General features: G+C 46.4%; 1 long non-coding RNA gene across 5 annotated transcripts in view; it reads left to right on the top strand.

Moving 5' to 3' along the window:
- LOC139828446 (uncharacterized) overlaps positions 1–13,538 on the top strand; it is a 64,689-nt gene extending 51,151 nt beyond the window's left edge. For 2 of the 5 annotated variants that reach the window (XR_011740040.1, XR_011740043.1), the window contains 3 exons: positions 5,262–9,838; positions 10,855–11,042; positions 11,174–13,538. This is a non-coding gene — a long non-coding RNA (uncharacterized lncRNA). The remainder of the gene's footprint in view (positions 1–5,261; positions 9,839–10,854; positions 11,043–11,173) is intronic. The other 3 variants (XR_011740041.1, XR_011740044.1, XR_011740042.1) reach the window with 3 other exon arrangements.
- Positions 13,539–13,594: the final 56 nt, after the last annotated feature.

Raw genomic sequence — 13,594 nt, forward strand, 5'->3', positions numbered from 1 at the left:
TTAATGATAAGAAATTGATGTATTTGGGTACTATCCAAAGCAAAGAGATAGGATCAAATCCTTTACTCACATCGGCATCCTTCTGTTGACTTAAGTGGGGTTAAGACAATTTACCAGCTGTGTACCTCAAAAGAGTACTTATTTCCTGGTGCAATTGGCAGCAAGACCAGAGCCTAGGAGAGTGATTTAGCTGTGAATATACAGTATGTTCAGTGCTGATTCCCTGCAGGCTCCCTCGTGTGTGCAGGCACAGCTCCCTGCTTGCTCACTCAGCGTGCTCTTCCTTTTGGACCCAGCTTGCGTTTCCACATCTGTTTGCTGTGTGCTTTCCTCTTTCAAGACTAACGTGACCACTAATGATTTCATGTGCCCCTTCTCTTCCTATCCTAAATAAGGAAACCAGGACCTTCTTAGTCAACAGTATTTCATTGTCATCTTTTTGATGTTTTGAAAACCGAGAGTAGCTGCTGATAATGCCACAGCACTTTCTGACACCGTTTTATATGACACCATTTGCAATTGGAATGGAAGGTGGTGGTGTGAGGGAAAACACTAGGTTTTACTGTTCTGCATCATCTCACCTAAGGAAGATATTCCTTTTGAAACTCGAGGAAGATGTTCCAAATTACTACAGCTGTAGAGTTACAAAACCCAAGCCATTTAGCAAGGCAAAAATAACAAACTCTCAGAACTGAGGAGGAGGAGGAAGGTGCAGCCCATCTCCCCTCCTTCAGGCTGTCCAGGGATTGTAGAGGGGAGAACCAGGGAATGGGGATATGGAAAAACGTATCTCATCCCAGTTACAGCCCGGTTATCTCTGACCTGAGAGCTGCAGCACTGCACAAATGTGTTTATTCAGGGACAGAAAGAAAAGCTACATGTTCAGAGAGCAGCATCAGTGATCTGGCCTGCCCAATATATTAACAGCTGGAAAAGGTGATTGATATTTCTTTTCATACAAGACCTGAGGCTTAAACTGTCTTCTTCAGTCTTGTACATTTGTCCAGTGTACAATCTATACCTTGGCCCTCCAGCAACCTGTTGATGCCACATTGGCTCTAAGGCAGCATTGTTGTCTTCTAACATTGCTCCAAGGTTCGTGGCTGCATGAAGCAGGGATGTGGGATCATAGTAAAGCCTGATTTCCAAAAATGGAATCAATATATTATAAGAGAGCTCTGGAGGTAACCCTGGCAATGTTCAAGTCACTGAATTTGCTGTTTGAGCCTTTAGCCACTGAGATGTTTGGGTATTCCCAGCAGTGAAAAGCAGTGCCTGTGTATGAGGTTGTGGTTTTGTGTCTCCTAAAGATTGATAAACAAACCAACCATCAAATGCAGAGGAGTATAAATAACACTGGAAAATCCAGATGGACACTCACCTTCATTCCCTCCAAAGTGGAGAGGACTGACTGTGTGAAATTCCATCTGAAAGAAAAAACTATCATTTTTACTATTTATTACAATAAAACTGAAAGCAACCCACATTGTCTCTGAAATGGGAAGCGTGACACAGTCAGTATTACATTTTCTTTCTGGGTGCAAGGAAATGACCTTCATAGCTCACTTGAGGCTTTGTCTCTTTAGAGTTATGGACCATTCCCTTGTTAGTGGTAATAAACTGCATTATATTCCACTTCACACTGATGGGGTTTTTCTACATAATGCCAGGGAACTTGAAAAAAAAAGGAAAGAAAAAAGGTCAGTGAGTTTCAAAATGTGCTTTATTAAAAAGGATATAAAAGGGAAAGAGCTCATATCACTTCTCAGATGATATGTGTTATATTAATAAGCCATTATGTTTTAAGCGCTATTTGTAAGTGTTGCGCACTTGTGGTTTGGGATGTTATTATACTGTACAAGAGGGTACCAGATATTCAGGACATAGACTGGGCTGGGACAAGAATCAGAGGGATCCATGGAGACATTGGCTCCTCCACTGCTGAGTGTGGCTGAGGAGCTTCACCTTGGCAATTTGAGTTAATGGCAGGTCCAATACTTCCACCCCTCCCAGATTTTTGGCTCTGTTTTTAAATAGCCCTACCTGAATAACAGAGACCAGGACACTAGGCTAACAAAAACCAAAACCCACATTGATGTTGATGATCTGCCTTTAAATAACACTCGGAAACTCCTTTCTCTCCCCTCTGCACTTTTGGCCTCCCGACAGGCCTGTAATTAGCACAGATTTTTCACATTCGCGGATAGATTGGAAATTTGGAAGCGCTTGATGAAAAAGGTCAGTTACCTTGACCAGACTGAAATTGCAGTTAGAGGACATTTCCTTACTCTCAAGGCCGGCAGCATACAAATATATGAATATTAATGTACTCCATGCAAAAATGCGTGTAACGTCTGCGAAGACAGCACCTTGTGTTCAGCATGAAACCAGCCCCAGGGCCTGCCTTGTGTTTTGGAGGCATTTCCTCCTAGACTTACTATTGCAAAGCTTCCACAAAATCCCTGCATCTAGACCTGGGTCCAGGTCCAGATTAACTAGCAATCCAGATTAACCACCCTCCCACATGATTTCAGCCACAGCTATTGCATTTGGTGGAGGTGTTTCCAATAGGTTTTGTCTTGGGGAGCTCATGTTGATAGGAAACTGAGTGCTGTTTTGGTTTGGGGTCAGGACCAGGGCCTCAAAGGTGACTACCTCTTTTATTTTATATTATATTCCTGAAACAAGTAAGTGCCTGTCTAGACTGAGAAACACCCCACCTGCAGTCTTGTGGGCTTTGGAATGAGCTAAAAAAATATATATAGCACAAATAAAATAACACTGTCTGGAGTGCCCCTGCGGCAAGGGACTGGCTGGTTTTGGTCCCATGGCATCTTCCGTGATGCCTCCTGTTTGGTATGTGTACACTGAAGGATAACAGTGGAGGTCAGAGGCTGCCTCCAAAACCTTACATATAGACTGAGAAGTGATTAAAGGGCTGCCGTGGAAATAGAAAAAGATATGTGAAGCATAATGTGGTTTCTTGTCTCTTCCTATATTTCATGAGTTTAATGCAGATTTCTGTGACACTGGCAATAAGTGCATAATGCATCTTTATTTATCTGTTTTAATCTCTCAGACTACACTAAATTATGACAAAAGTAAAATAAGAAACTCACACAGCAAATCCTCCTAATAACTGTTAAGAAAGCTCAGATCCTTTCATTTCTGGATCTCCTAGGTGCAGTTAATACATAATGGGAGAAGAAGAAAGTCCCTGGTAATCATTACACAGTTTGAATTGAAGCTTATTGCAGTAAGGATTCTTATAATAATGTGCAAAGCAGCATGTCCTATACTTATTAAAAAAAATAAAAATGCTTTTCAAACATTTATTTTTACTGTGTGTATTTAATACTAAAAGTGATTATAGCACATTGCTCTTCACCTTAATTGTTTGGCAAATGTCATTCTGTAAAACCAAATCCCTCTCTTGCACTTAGAGAGTACCATGACATTCTCGTGCTGCCAAGAAGCCCCTGCAAGATGCTTACAAGAGCACCCTCCCCATAGCAGAGTTTGTGGTTCATAAACCTTTCTACACAGAGCATCCCTTGGAAGTGAGGAAATTATTTTATTCCCACTTCTTTTCACCTGGAGAATTGAAGTACAAAAAAAGCCCCAGGTATCCCCTGTGCTGCTCAGATGCATAAGCCCCCCTGCCCCTCCCCCCAGCTGTAACTGCATTCTTAGTTAATCTCGCCTAACTTTCAGGATGTGGTTGACAGGAGGGTCCTGCTGGAAGTTTAGTTGCCCTTAAATATCAGTTCTCAAACACCAGACAGCTTTGTTGCTTCCCCTCCCACTTCTGCAGCCCTCAAGCTGGCTTGCTAGATCTCCAGCAATGCATGGCCAGATTTCCAGAAGAGGTCAGCACCAATTATTTGAGCACCTGGCACCATTTGGATCTAGTGTTTGTTTTGTTTTTAAAAGAAACTGGGCCCTAGCATGTGCACCGTGTGTTCATTAGCATGGGAGAAAAATGTGTGTGATGAGTTACCCTTACCAAGGATTAAAGCAGAGCAGACTCGCAGCTTGGCACAGCCAGAGCTGTCAGGGCAGAACTGGCACCTCTGCGAGAAGCTGGGTGGACAAGGTAAGGACAGTTTGGTCTTCTCCAAGACTGCCTTCTCCTCTGATTGCCCATGGAGCTGCCACCAGAGAGACTGCAGTGATATGGTGAGATCACCACTAGGAAAGGAACAGCAGGACCCTCAAACTTGTTGCTTGTGTGAAAGTTAGTGCCTGGCTGCTGGTGCTCTTAGCTGTTATTTGCTGGTTGTCATTTATAGAATAGGGGAAACAGAACTATCGGCATCTCAGGAGATGCCTGATGCCTTGCAAGATCAGGTTCTGGAAATGAGGAAACTGCTTTATGTAGCAATGACTGTCACCTGCACTCTCCACTCCACTAACCGGATTTATTGTAAGGCTGCATCAAACAAATGGAGTCATAAGCTGCGCTGTCCCCAGGGCAACTGGATGAGTTACAATATCCAAGACAATGATGAATGCTGCCAAAGGGTGTTGATTATTGAGCTGCTGGACCTGTTTTCTGTGGCAAAGCCCAAGAAACACTCTTGTTGTGGGGAGACTCCAGAGTTATTATATAATTCTCAGCAACAGAGGGCAATTGGGTTTCTTGCTTCTCTGCCTTTGCCATCAAAGGGGCATCCAGGCTCTGCGATAAAGCATCCCGCCTCTCCACAATTTTGAGAGTGAAAAGCTTTATATCTTCAAATTTAGCTTTCACAGCACTCATCACCTCCTTCCCTTCACTGCTCCAAAATTCAGCTTTAATAAAATATAGATCAAAACATGCAGCAAAATAGAGTGGGCCCTATGCAGCTCCTGGTGAAATCAGCAGTGACAAAACTCCTTGTCCTTTAAATAACATGACGTCAGCAGTATGGTTAAACATTTAGCTGTGCATTGTTATAATATTCTTTCTGTGTGTCTATGCATGTGCATTTTATATTATATATGCTTATACAGGTATGTACACATAGGGGAGATGAGTGCCTGTTTACATAAAGGCAGCACATATTTTTCTGTGTACCTGTACGTGTCTGTATGTGTGTTTTGCAAACATATGGTTAAACTGGCATAAGGCCACGGCTATGGCTGTGTAAAGTGTGTATCCCTGAATGTCTAAGGAAAAAGCTGGTCTGCTTTCGAATTGCAGAGGCCAGTTCTAAATGTAAGCTGTAATGGAGACCTTTGATTTATAAGACCTTCTCTCTTGGTGTCTCCTTGTGTAGGATTTCCATGTGATGCAAAATCTGAAATTGGTGATGGATCATTGTCTGCTGGGCTGCAAGGAGAAAGCTCTGCATGTAACCCTGTCAGGTACAAGCTGCTTGTATGATGCCTTCTTTATTTACAGCCATCCAAAGTGAAACTTTAATATGAGATAGCCTGTACTTTACAGCAGCAGGTCCAGAGCCCTGCCATGTCTTTTCCATTGACCCCTTTTTCTCCTTTCTCAAAAAAATTGATCAGGAGGCCCTTCACACGGGAGAAGTCAAGGAGGGTAAGTGAGTTCATCTGTTTGCAGTAGCAATGGCCAGCCCAGCTCTTGGCTGACTGCAGCCGTGTGCTGACAGCCTGGCAGATGATCCTCTGCCAGGAAACATGGCAAAGGAGAGGGTTTTTGGTAAAGCTGCCCTCAGATGTTCAGCTCCCCAGGAGGAACTGTGACCCTGGGGAAGGCCAGGAGTGAGGTCTCTGCTTGGGGGATGAACAGGGGTTACATGTGGGCCCTGGTGTTAAGAGGGTGAATCAAAATCTCAGAGCAAAGTGAGCAGTGAGTGCATCTGTCCATTGCATCTACGTCAGCTGTACGAGTCAGTCACACAGCCGCAGCCACCTGGGGCTGTGTGCTCATACACAGAAATGATACAGCCTTGTCTGCAGCAACCCCCTTCTCACCTGGTGTGCATCTTCCTTTCCCCAACCCCATCTTCTCCTGTCTGCATATTTCTGTCTCCAAAGAAATCACTAAGAGAGAGATACATTTCTTTTCAGCATCATGCTGACCCCCTTTCTCCTCCCCTCAAGCCCTGAAATTAATTAAATGATGTCACGCCTGATTTTATCTGATTTGGAAGCAATTCATCACCCTTTTGCTAGTTCTATTAGTCCAAGCGATCAGCACATTAATTCATTTGTGAGGCTAAGCTCAAGGGTAATTACAGTGAGGAAGCTTAATGCCTAAACGTGTTAATGTCTGTAATCAGAACTATTTTCTCAGTGCGGAACAATTGTTAGACAATTACACTTGGATATGATTGCCCTGGTAGGCAACAGACTCTGTGTCAAGAGGGGAATAGCAGAAGCTTGTTCTGCAAGTAGTGTGTTATCAGCAAATTTGACTCTGCAATCTCTCTGTTGCTGGATTCTGTGCAAGTTGCCCCTTCCTCAGGTTTTGCATTAATAATTAAGTTGAAAAGTAATCTCTTTCTCTTTTTCAGGCTGGGTAGTGTGCTTTTTTCTGACATAAATGTCACAAGCTTTTCCTTCTGGTGTCCTGGTTTATGTCCATGGAAAGAAATCATTCATTTAATAAGCAGCCTTTTGCTTCCTGGTAGGCCTATTTTTTTTTCTTTCAACAATCAGGGCTTTCCAGTCAAAAAATGCTTGGGACTGTGTGAACTTCAGGGCTGACGTTCTCTCTCCTTTGCCCATCTGGAGGACTCTTTGTTAACCTCATGGTGGGGAAGTGTCCTACCAGGGTGATTCTGGACTTCAAAGGAAAAGTAGCTGTTGATCCCATATGGGCACAGTGAGACCATGCAGGCATGGCAAGGAGGTGCAAAATCTTTCTGGGCAAGGTTGTTCCCTCTTGTTCTCTCTTTTTCTGACTGAGCTATTGGTGCTGTTGTCTGACCCCACAAAGTCATTCCTCTTCCTCCCTGGGCAGCCACAGTGACCTGTGCTGTCACCGAGCGAGTCCAAGCCCTTGTGCTTTTCAGCTGGGGAGAGATTTTATTCCAGCTCAACCTGGAGGTCCTGCACTCCACAAGGCACTGTACCTCACAGAAATTCTCATTCGGGGTAATGTCCCATACACAGTTTGCCTTGAAAAACGCATTTCTTGTTATTTGAAGAGAAGCCTCTAGCTGTGCTGGGTTGGCAGCATCCTCAGAGGCCCCTGTGTTAGTCCTTAGCAGCAATCCCAGCCTCCTGCCACAAATGAGGCAGGGAAGGAAATGAGTTTACAATGATGAGTTTTGCAGAGACGTTGAAACATGTGCCAGCGACAACTGCAAGAAGAGCTGTCTGCTTGAACAGCTTCAGAAGGCTGTCTGCGCCCCAAAGGAAGGTAAGAATAATCCTAAAGTTTCTATTGTTATTACTGGTGCAGATGAAGAACAAACTATTTCTTTTCCTCAAGAGAGCAGTCGTCTCTGGTCTCCAGCTGGGCTTGCAAAGGGGCTGTGGCAGCCACCTCCTCCTGTCTCCACACTTGATTTAGCAAGACTGGTATTAGCACCTCCCTGGCTTTTTCCAAAACCTAGGATACAACAAAATACTGCTTGGCTGCCCCCACGACATCTGAGGCCTGACCAGACAGGCAGATTCTTCCCTCTGAGGTAGCTGGGGACACGGCAATGGGTGGTTTGCTGACTGTCACCCCAGCGCGGTTTTCTGAGGTCTCACTGCAGGTTTGCCAAGGACCGTGGCGCAGCAGACAAATTGTGATAATGTGGTGTGAAAACCAACAAGATACCTCCAATGTTGAATGAGTTAAAAATAATGAAATTCACAGCAATCTCACATCTGTTCTCACCCAGCTATCAGGTCTGACAATGGGGAATATAAGCACAATAGGATGTTACTTGAAGAGGTCTGAATTTTGCATTGTTTCTTCTTCTTTATGCTGGAATACCTTCTTAACAGCATAGATAACCCATTTCTCACATTCTCCTGGCAGATCTTTGAATATTAATGCCATCACCAGCTTCCATGAGTTGAAGCGACCTGTGCTGGTTAATGAGGGTTGTTGGACACGAGTGACGTTCCTCTGCCCGCTCCCTCTCCTGTGCAGGCAGCCAGCAAAGCTGCAGCAGCACATTGTGTCCCAATACAGGGCTCAGTAGGGACCCTGGCCTGGGAATCGGGGATTTATTTGTTGTCACTGGTTCCAACTTGCCAGGGAAGCTTAGGCAAGGCATGTCCTCCCATCTTTTGCTTGCCTCATGATTTTAATCCAAAGCCCCTCCAGTCCTTGCTCTGCTGATCAGGTCAAAAGCATGTTGACTCTGTTATTCAGAAAGGCACTGAAGCCTGGGGTGGCTGAGCCCATTGTGCCTTCCAGGGCCTCCAAATTTTCCCTCTCTGTCCAAGTTGCAAGGAGTGGCAGGAGACATTGCCCCTCCATTGTGTTACGGATGTTATTCCTCAAATTTAGCCCCAAGTTGCTGTAGATACCATTTGAAACTGGCATTTGAACAACAACTTCTAAAATATTCACCTGTTGCTCCTCTTTTTGGCTTCATTAAAAGCTATAGGATATTTCTAATGTGACAAAAAACATGCTTCATTGTTTCCTCACTATTTGACTGAAGTGAATCTGCTCACCTGCACAAAGGTACCAATTTCTGAATAGTTCACTGTTCTGAGCCCTGTTGAATTTGAAATCACAACTTATTTTAACTGTTGCAGACTCAGAGAGACCAACTTGCGAAGTTCTTCCATGCCATTAAAGCTCAGTGGGGTTTTACCCTCTCAGATAACAAACCAGAACAATATGTGGCTTCTGATGAAGCACAAATAACAATCAGTTGAATCAATAAGGAGATTAACTTCTCCATCCTCTCTCCTGCACTTTGCGATTGGATCTCCACCAGAATGCAACCTCTTTCTCCATCAGTCATTTAGTCAGGGGTTATGAGATATAGGTGTAGTAAGAAGGAAAAATTAAATTGCCCAGGAGATCGCTGGGCTGGAGTCCGAGGCTTGTGCCACAGCTTGCGCACCGGTGTCCCCCTGCAGGGAGGGATGTCTCCCTATGCATTGCTGCAGCCCCTCTGTGCCGGGGCTCTTGGACCTCTCCATCCCGTCTGCAGTGTTGAGGGATGGCTGCCTGACGCTCTTTCCATAGATGTGCCGCTCAGGTAGGTAATAGGCAGGTAAAAGCCAAGCTGCTGGGTGGGGACGTGTGACTTGGAGCAGCAGGTTTCTGCTGAGAACAACCTGATGCATGTCACCATGATATCACCCTGATTCAAGAGGTCAAAACTTGCTGTTAGGGTTGGCACCATGGTTGAGATGAACGGGGTAGTGGCAGACAGGCCTCCGCAGTGCCTGGGGTGTCGCTGCAGGTGTTGCAGCCTCTGCGCTGCAAAGCAAATATCTGCCTGTACCGATTTGTATTGTAAATGCATGACTATAAGCCACCCCCAAGCTTCTTTGCAAATTTGTCTGACTGCAAAAGCCATCAGGAGAACGAAACTCCTTGCTCACAGATTTCAGTTCCTTTGCCCCTGCTTATGGCTTACAGAACCGAAGAAAACAGCCTTTTATGATGCAGGAAGAGTAAAGGTACTGAGAGTGAATTGTTTTTCCTTGTCACACAGCCAGCCACAGGTGCTGAAGAACTCCACCCGCATCTGTACAGAAACACCGCTGGGCTAAAAATCACTGGAGACTACCAGGCTGCAGGGAGGGGAGCAGCAGCGCTTGGTGGGATGCCTGAGGTCTCCTCCAGACAAAATAATCCATCCCTCCCAGCCTCCCCGCTGCACAACTCAGTGCTCACTGAAGCTGCCTTAACCTGTCTGTCCACGTGCTGCTCCCTGTGACGTATCAACGCGTCTGCGCCCTGTTCCCTGAGGTCGGTGAGCATGTGGGGTGCGTTGGAGTGTGTGAGCTGGGGCCGGGGTTTGCTCATAATGCTCCTGCTGCCCTTGAGGACCTGGGGGCAGCTCAGGCCATGGCAGCTGTGCTGTGGATGGGCACTGGAAAATTGCTCAGTTGTTGCTCCTGCCTTCTGTGCATGATCATTCTCTCCCTTGTGGTTCTAAATACATTCAATCAAAATGAGCATGTTTTGCTCTGCTCTGTAAACAATACAAATGCAATGCAAACATTTCACTGTCTGCTGCTTGGTATTTCTGCATAATCTGGCAATCCTGCACAGAGCAGATAAAACGGTAGAGAAAGCAAGTTCTTACCTCTTTTCTCTCTTCTGGTCAAAACAATACCTCTAATGGCAGGACACCCAGTGTGTCTGCCCCGGATACGCAAACGTTTCATATTTAAGTCTGGCTAATATCACCTCTGCTGGGGTCCTGGGAAGCTTTGCAGTCCTCAGCTCCAGCCACAACTCCTGGTTGCTGGTTGGAAGCCATCGTCGCCCCCTCCAACATTCTCATTTTAGCAAATCAGCAAATTCACACAAGAAAATATTTATTGAAAAATTTCTCCTTTCCTGCTGCCCTGCTCTCTCCTCAGGTCATATGGGTCATATTGCGTGGCATGTCAGTGTTTCGGCGAATGGCTTTGCTCATGGGCTAGTGTCTGTGTGTGTGTATGTGTGTGTGCATCCATTTGCTCCCAAAGCGCCCTGTTGAGCTGAGGGAATCATGCTGCTGCTGGCCACCCATAGTGTGCTTAGCACATCTCAGGGAGAACAAATGTGCCTTCTCCAAGCTTAAAGCAAAGAGGAAGCACCTCGACACAGGCAGGCTGTGGATTTCTGCTGGGTTTCCCTGGACTGTTGGGGCAGCTTATTTGATAATGATATTTACAGGCAACAGAACAAGTGGGGTGGCCTTCGGGTAGGACTGACTTGTCTCTGTTTGGTGAGATGTATTCATTACCTATAGTTTGTTTTCCTTGGTTTGGCAGGATTTGGGAGTGCCACAACTCCTTGGAACATAAAGCAGTGATGTGGCATTCAGAGCAGCTGTCAAGTGGGGAGCCCAAATCTGCCATCTGCTGTGTTAGAAAGTAATAGAAGGAAACAACTTGTCTGTGGAAAGCTGCTCCAGTACACAGCAAAGGAGGAGCTAAGGGCAGGTTGTTTCCATCTCCAAGTACAGCTTTGTGCTCATCAGAGTGGTGGTGCACAGGGCTGCTCGCTGCTGACCTACGCAGAGTTTGTGCCGTTGGGGCCCACTGCTGGCAAACAGGGTTTCCTGGAGCTGTGTCTGTGTTTGCTTTCCAGGTTGCCTTCCCTGTGCTGTGCTGCAGCGTGTGATGCCATCAGCCACTGTTCAGCTGCCGAGGAAAGTGGGGAGAGTACCACAGTCCCCAGCCCCAGTGGGACCACCAAGGTCAGAGGGACAGGTAGAAAAACAGAGAAAAACACAGGTGCCCAAGCAGCAGGTCATGAAGGAGATTGGTTTGCTTTTCACTCAGCACAGCTGTTTCTTTATCCCGCCTGCCTTCCCCAGCTCCCATCTTCTCCCCAGTCCTCGCCCCTGCCTTGCCAAGAGCACACTTTGGTACAAAGGTCTGAAAAATCAGGACCGTTTCCATTCTGTGGGAACAAAAGATTTCCTTTGTTGTAATTCCTCCGTTCAGCTCTGCAAAAGGCCCTTGCGCAGGGCACAGCAGCATGTGCCCTGTGTGACAGGGACAAAGGCAGGTTACTGTGGGGATGGCTGAAAGGAAACCATGACTCGTTCCCTTGTTGCTACGATCTTGTTGACTTGCTGGTCTTTTGCATTGCAATTCATACAGATTTTCTCTGCCTAATAATGGTAAAGGCTTTTCGTGGTGGGAAAAAAGCAGGGAGTAGAGGGGAGGATTTATCACGAGGACAAACAGAGCCTTGGCGCAAACAGTTTATACCATTTATGTGAAATTAAATTATCAGTTTCTGCTTCCGTAATGTTGTATCTTGGTGTTGTGGCCCTGATTGAGCATGGTGTGGAGGGTGATGTGAAGGGCTGAGGGCTCAGAGATCACGTTAAACTTTGTTCAGTGCTGGCCCATGACAGGAAAGCGGAGTGTGGCAGGGAGATAGGACAGCAGCTGGACTTTGCTAAGATCAGCCTGCTGCATGACTTGCTGTTGGTGGTTGGTTGTTTTTAACATTTATTTTTTGAATATATTTGTAAAAAAGAGTAGGTCTGTATTAAAGATCATGATGAACATGCACTCGACACATGGGGCTTCTGCAGACCGCTCCTGCTATCTGCACCTCAGCCTGCTGTTCCGGTGGCCCCCAGCACTGGCTGCTGTGGGGGGTTTAGCAATAGAAACAGCCACTTTTACAGTGGGGTTTTTTTTCGGTAAGGGGGAGGCTTTTGCAGATGTGCTGGCTGTTTGTCAGCCATTCCTTCTGGAGAGGTGAGCAGGCACAACAGGTTAGGGCACAGAGCAGGTGTCCCTTTTGGAGGTGCCAGCTGTCTCCTTAAACAAGGACTTGCATAGGGCTTTAATGGTCAGGGTTAAACCCAGCGATGCCCTAGTCTGGTGTCTGCAGAAGTAAAGCAGAAGATGGGTTTGAATGGAATGTTGCAGACAGCACAGAAAGAGCTTTTTAAGTACAATAATTTTATTTTTTTTTCTTTAGTAGTGATGTAAAGGCTCCCTTGGTGGCTGTGTTGGAGGCTGGAGGGGGCTTGGGCTCAGAAACAGCAGTCCCCAGGTGAGTGAGGAATTAAGGCCTGAGCTGTTTGGGGTTTTTGCCTCCTTTCTGGCCCACCTTCAAAATCAGCCTTGCCCTGGGGAGAAACAAGCCACGACTGCAGGTGAACAACAGATTACCCACCTTGGGCAGGAGGGAGGGAGCCAGGGCTGCATCAACAGCTCCAGAATGTCCAGGATCTGCCTGGGAGATCTGTGTAGGGATCTAAAACAAAACCAAGCATACCCTACCCTGCTCCCTGAAAAAAAAAGACCCAAATACAACCCCCCCAAAAAAACCACCTCCTACCCCTATAGCCCCGCCAAATGTTCTTAAACATCAAATCAATATTTCAGTTAACTTAAGCCAACATACTTCTGGCTTTTCAGGTGGCAAATGTTTAGTGAAGTGGTCTTAAAATGTCACAGGACACATTTCAGTCTCCACCTTCCTGTGTGGTGAGGGGACTTTGGCAACTGTGGCAGAATGCAAACCCCCCTCTCTCCCCCCACCTCCTTCAGTATGGAGGGAGTAGGCACATCTCCCTCTCTCTGCTACTTGAAGCTAACAGCTTCTTTTGTTTGGCCCAGAGCACCCTGGCCAGGGCCATTAGGAGAAGGGATTGCCGAGGCGCCACTGAGCCGCTGGGCACCTGTGACCAGTGTGGGGGATGTTTGGAGGCTTCAGGGGCGCCCCACACACGGTGTGGGGGTGCAGAGAAGCTTCTAGAATGCCTACAGTCAGGTCTGATCAGCCAGTATAAAAACGGGACTCTCTCGTCGAAACTGGGCCCATTGTCGCCGGTCTCTCGGAGCACGAAGAAGATCCTGCCGCCGAGACTCCGCTTGCCTTGCTGCCACGGGTGTGAGTAAAACCCCTCGCAGAATTGCGAGTGTATTATAAATTTACCCTCACGGAATCGCGAGCGTACGCTTTACCTTTATCTCTTTAAGAATAATCCCGCACCGTATTCAGGCAAGTGTGTACTCCTCTGGGACTCGGGGGTGGTTC

This window comes from Patagioenas fasciata, chromosome 7 (genome assembly GCF_037038585.1).
Source record: "Patagioenas fasciata isolate bPatFas1 chromosome 7, bPatFas1.hap1, whole genome shotgun sequence".
NCBI classification, from domain to species: Eukaryota; Metazoa; Chordata; class Aves; order Columbiformes; family Columbidae; genus Patagioenas; species Patagioenas fasciata.